We start from the raw sequence: 6,000 nt of genomic DNA, 5'->3' as shown, positions 1-6,000 counted from the left end.
TGAAGTCCTTTGAAACGGGTCGAGAGCGACGCCACTGGCCAGGGGTTGGTCGTCTTCCAGGGGTCTTTGCAGAAATCCGGGCAAGGCAAGCGAGGCAGCCAGCCCAAGATAGGGCTAGCTAGCATCACCAGTCTGCCGGGCATGTCGTCGATAAAATAGTCCGGAGGGCCCGCGATGTTCGCATGAGCAGGCCAGGGTGATGGGTCAAGCACGATTCTTGGCTCAGTAGAACACGGCATCAGGGCGACGGACTAAAAAGCGAACTGCAAAAGCAAGCAGCGACTAGGCATAGTGCTCACGCCGATCCTGCCTAGCCCACTGAAGGAGATGCCGGGATGAAGTCCATTGAAACGGGTCGAGAGCGACGCCACTTGCCAGGGGTTGTCGTCTTCCAGGGGTCTTTGCAGAAATCCAGGCAAGGCAAGCGAGGCAGCCAGCCCAAGATAGGGCTAGCTAGCATCACCAGTCTGCCGGGCACGCCGTCGATTAAATAGTCCGGAGGGCCCGCGATGTTCGCATGAGCAGGCCAGGGTGATGGGTCAAGCGCGATTCTCGGCTCAGCAGAACACGGCAGCAGGGCGACGGACTAAAAAGCGAATTGCAAAATCAAGCAGCGATTAGGCATAGTGCTCACGCCGATCCTGCCTAGCCCACTGAAGGAGGTGCCGGGATGAAGTCCTTTGAAACGGGTCGAGAGCGACGCCACTGGGCAGGGGTTGGTCGTCTTCCAGGGGTCTTTGCAGAAATCCGGGCAAGGCAAGCGATGCAGCCAGCCCAGGATAGGGCTAGCTACCATCACCAGTCTTCCGGGCACGTCGTCGATGAAAGTCCGGAGGGCCTGCGATGTTCGCATGAGCAGGCCAGAGTGATGGGTCAAGCACGATCCTTGGCTCAGCAGAACACGGCAGCAGGGCGACGGACCAAAAAGCGAACTGCAAAAGCAAGCAGCGATTAGGCGTCGTGCTCACGCCGCTCCTGCCTAGCCCACTCAAGGATATGCCGGAATGAAGTCTTTTGAAACGGGTCGAGAGCGACGCCACTTGCCAGGGGTTGTCGTCTTCCAGGGGTCTTTGCAGAAATCCGGGCAAGGCAAGCGAGGCAGCCAGCCCAAGATAGGGCTAGCTAGCATCACCATTCTGCCGGGCACGTCGTCGATAAAATAGTCCGGAGGGCCCGCGATGTTCGCATGAGCAGTCCAGGGTGATGGGTCAAGCACGATCCTCGGCTCAGCAGAACACGGCAGCAGGGCGACGGACTAAAAAGCGAACTGCAAAAGCAAGCAGCGATTAGGCGTCGTGCTCACGCCGATCCTGCCTAGCCCACTGAAGGAGATGCCGGGATGAAGTCCTTTGAAACGGGTCGAGAGCGACGCCACTGGCCAGGGGTTGGTCGTCTTCCAGGGGACTTTGCAGAAATCCGGGCAAGGCAAGCGAGGCAGCCAGCCCAGGATAGGGCTAGCTCTCATCACCGGTCTGCCGGGCATGTCGTCGATAAAATAGTCCGGAGGGCCCGCGATGTTCGCATGAGCAGGCCAGGGTGATGGGTCAAGCACGATCCTCGGCTCAGCAGAACACGGCAGCAGGGCGACGGACCAAAAAGCGAACTGCAAAAGCAAGCAGCGATTAGGCGTCGTGCTCACGCCGCTCCTGCCTAGCCCACTCAAGGAGATGCCGGGATGAAGTCCTTTGAAACGGGTCGAGAGCGACGCCACTTGCCAGGGGTTGTCGTCTTCCAGGGGTCTTTGCAGAAATCCGGGCAAGGCAAGCGAGGCAGCCAGCCCAAGATAGGGCTAGCTAGCATCACCATTCTGCCGGGCACGTCGTCGATAAAATAGTCCGGAGGGCCCGCGATGGTCGCATGAACAGTCCAGGGTGATGGGTCAAGCACGATCCTCGGCTCAGCAGAACACGGCAGCAGGGCGACGGACTAAAAAGCGAACTGCAAAAGCAAGCAGCGATTAGGCATAGTGCTCACGCCGATCCTGCCTAGCCCACTGAAGGAGATGCCGGGATGAAGTCCTTTGAAACGGGTCGAGAGCGACGCCACTGGCCAGGGGTTGGTCGTCTTCCAGGGGTCTTTGCAGAAATCCGGGCAAGGCAAGCGAGGCAGCCAGCCCAAGATAGGGCTAGCTAGCATCACCAGTCTGCCGGGCATGTCGTCGATAAAATAGTCCAGAGGGCCCGCGATGTTCGCATGAGCAGGCCAGGGTGATGGGTCAAGCACGATCCTCGGCTCAGCAGAACACGGCAGCAGGGCGACGGACCAAAAAGCGAACTGCAAAAGCAAGCAGCGATTAGGCGTCGTGCTCACGCCGCTCCTGCCTAGCCCACTCAAGGAGATGCCGGGATGAAGTCCTTTGAAACGGGTCGAGAGCGACGCCACTGGCCAGGGGTTGGTCGTCTTCCAGGGGTCTTTGCAGAAATCTAGGCAAGGCAAGCGAGGCAGCCAGCCCAAGATAGGGCTAGCTAGCATCACCAGTCTGCCGGGCACGTCGCCGATAAAATAGTCCAGAGGGCCCGCGATGTTCGCAGGAGCAGGTCAGGGTGATGGGTCAAGCACGATCCTAGGCTCAGCAGAACACGGCAGCAGGGCGACGGACTAAAAAGCGAATTGCAAAATCAAGCAGCGATTAGGCATAGTGCTCACGCCGATCCTGCCTAGCCCACTGAAGGAGGTGCCGGGATGAAGTCCTTTGAAACTGGTCGAGAGCGACGCCACTGGGCAGGGGTTGGTCGTCTTCCAGGGGTCTTTGCAGAAATCCGGGCAAGGCAAGCGAGGCAGCCAGCCCAGGATAGGGCTAGCTACCATCACCAGTCTGCCGGGCACGTCGTCGATAAAAGTCCGGAGGGCCTGCGATGTTCGCATGAGCAGGCCAGAGTGATGGGTCAAGCACGATCCTTGGCTCAGCAGAACACGGCAGCAGGGCGACGGACTAAAAAGGGCACTGCAAAATCAAGCAGCGACTAGGCATAGTGCTCACGCCGATCCTGCCTAGCCCACTGAAGGAGATGCCGGGATGAATTCCTTTAAAACGGGTCGAGAGCGACGCCACTGGCCAGGGGTTGGACGTCTTCCAGGGGTCTTTGCAGAAATCCGGGCAAGGCAAGCGAGGCAGCCAGCCCAAGATAGGGCTAGCTAGCATCACCAGTCTGCCGGGCACGTCGTCGATAAAATAGTCCGGAGGGCCCGCGATGTTCGCATGAGCAGGCCAGGGTGATGGGTCAAGCATGATCCTTAGCTCAGTAGAACACGGCATCAGGGCGACGGACTAAAAAGCGAACTGCAAAAGCAAGCAGCGACTATGCATAGTGCTCACGCCAATCCTGCCTAGCCCACTGAAGGATATGCCGGGATGAAGTCCTTTGAAACGGGTCGAGAGCGACGCCACTGGGCAGGGGTTGGTCGTCTTCCAGGGGTCTTTGCAGAAATCCGGGCAAGGCAAGCGAGGCAGCCAGCCCAGGATAGGGCTAGCTACCATCACCAGTCTGCCGGGCACGTCGTCGATAAAAGTCCGGAGGGCCTGCGATGTTCGCATGAGCAGGCCAGAGTGATGGGTCAAGCACGATCCTTGGCTCAGCAGAACACGGCAGCAGGGCGACGGACTAAAAAGGGAACTGCAAAATCAAGCAGCGACTAGGCATAGTGCTCACGCCGATCCTGCCTAGCCCACTGAAGGAGATGCCGGGATGAATTCCTGTAAAACGGGTCGAGAGCGACGCCACTGGCCAGGGGTTGGACGTCTTCCAGGGGTCTTTGCAGAAATCCGGGCAAGGCAAGCGAGGCAGCCAGCCCAAGATAGGGCTAGCTAGCATCACCAGTCTGCCGGGCACGTCGTCGATAAAATAGTCCGGAGGGCCCGCGATGTTCGCATGAGCAGGCCAGGGTGATGGGTCAAGCATGATCCTTAGCTCAGTAGAACACGGCATCAGGGCGACGGACTAAAAAGCGAACTGCAAAAGCAAGCAGCGACTATGCATAGTGCTCACGCCAATCCTGCCTAGCCCACTGAAGGATATGCTGGGATGAAGTCCTTTGAAACGGGTCGAGAGCGACGCCACTTGCCAGGGGTTGGTCGTCTTCCAGGGGTCTTTGCAGAAATCCGGGCAAGGCAAGCGAGGCAGCCAGCCCAAGATGGGGCTAGCTAGCATCACCAGTCTGCCGGGCACGTCGTCGATAAAATAGTCCGGAGGGCCCGCGATGTTCGCATGAGCAGGCCAGGGTGATGGGTCAAGCACGATCCTCGGCTCAGCAGAACACAGCAGCAGGGCGACGGACTAAAAAGCGAACTGCAAAAGCAAGCAGCGATTAGGCATAGTGCTCACGCCGATCTTGCCTAGCCCACTGAAGGAGATGCCGGGATGAAGTCCTTTGAAACGGGTCGAGAGCGACGCCACTGGCCAGGGGTTGGTCGTTTCAAGGGGTCTTTGCAGAAATCCGGGCAAGGCAAGCGAGGCAGCCAGCCCAAGATAGGGCTAGCTAGCATCACCAGTCTGCCGGGCACGTCGCCGATAAAATAGTCCAGAGGGCCCGCGATGTTCGCATGAGCAGGCCAGGGTGATGGGTCAAGCACGATCCTCGGCTCAGCAGAATACGGCAGCAGGGCGACGGACCAAAAAGCGAACTGCAAAAGCAAGCAGCGATTAGGCGTCGTGCTCACGCCGCTCCTGCCTAGCCCACTGAAGGAGATGCCGGGATGAAGTCCTTTGAAACGGGTCGAGAGCGACGCCACTGGCCAGGGGTTGGTCGTCTTCCAGGGGTCTTTGCAGAAATCTGGGCAAGGCAAGCGAGGCAGCCAGCCCAAGATAGGGCTAGCTAGCATCACCAGTCTGCCGGGCATGTCGTCGATAAAATAGTCCGGAGGGCCCGCGATGTTCGCATGAGCAGGCCAGGGTGATGGGTCAAGCACGATTCTTGGCTCAGTAGAACACGGCATCAGGGCGACGGACTAAAAAGCGAACTGCAAAAGCAAGCAGCGACTAGGCATAGTGCTCACGCCGATCCTGCCTAGCCCACTGAAGGAGATGCCGGGATGAAGTCCATTGAAACGGGTCGAGAGCGACGCCACTTGCCAGGGGTTGTCGTCTTCCAGGGGTCTTTGCAGAAATCCAGGCAAGGCAAGCGAGGCAGCCAGCCCAAGATAGGGCTAGCTAGCATCACCAGTCTGCCGGGCACGCCGTCGATTAAATAGTCCGGAGGGCCCGCGATGTTCGCATGAGCAGGCCAGGGTGATGGGTCAAGCGCGATTCTCGGCTCAGCAGAACACGGCAGCAGGGCGACGGACTAAAAAGCGAATTGCAAAATCAAGCAGCGATTAGGCATAGTGCTCACGCCGATCCTGCCTAGCCCACTGAAGGAGGTGCCGGGATGAAGTCCTTTGAAACGGGTCGAGAGCGACGCCACTGGGCAGGGGTTGGTCGTCTTCCAGGGGTCTTTGCAGAAATCCGGGCAAGGCAAGCGATGCAGCCAGCCCAGGATAGGGCTAGCTACCATCACCAGTCTTCCGGGCACGTCGTCGATGAAAGTCCGGAGGGCCTGCGATGTTCGCATGAGCAGGCCAGAGTGATGGGTCAAGCACGATCCTTGGCTCAGCAGAACACGGCAGCAGGGCGACGGACCAAAAAGCGAACTGCAAAAGCAAGCAGCGATTAGGCGTCGTGCTCACGCCGCTCCTGCCTAGCCCACTCAAGGATATGCCGGAATGAAGTCTTTTGAAACGGGTCGAGAGCGACGCCACTTGCCAGGGGTTGTCGTCTTCCAGGGGTCTTTGCAGAAATCCGGGCAAGGCAAGCGAGGCAGCCAGCCCAAGATAGGGCTAGCTAGCATCACCATTCTGCCGGGCACGTCGTCGATAAAATAGTCCGGAGGGCCCGCGATGTTCGCATGAGCAGTCCAGGGTGATGGGTCAAGCACGATCCTCGGCTCAGCAGAACACGGCAGCAGGGCGACGGACTAAAAAGCGAACTGCAAAAGCAAGCAGCGATTAGGCGTCGTGCTCACGCC

The sequence above is a fragment of the Haemaphysalis longicornis genome, unplaced genomic scaffold (genome assembly GCF_048455015.1).
Source record: "Haemaphysalis longicornis isolate Haplotype H1 unplaced genomic scaffold, Haemaphysalis longicornis Haplotype H1 scaffold_30, whole genome shotgun sequence".
In the NCBI taxonomy this organism is placed as follows: Eukaryota; Metazoa; Arthropoda; class Arachnida; order Ixodida; family Ixodidae; genus Haemaphysalis; species Haemaphysalis longicornis.
This window is presented reverse-complemented; position numbering follows the sequence as displayed.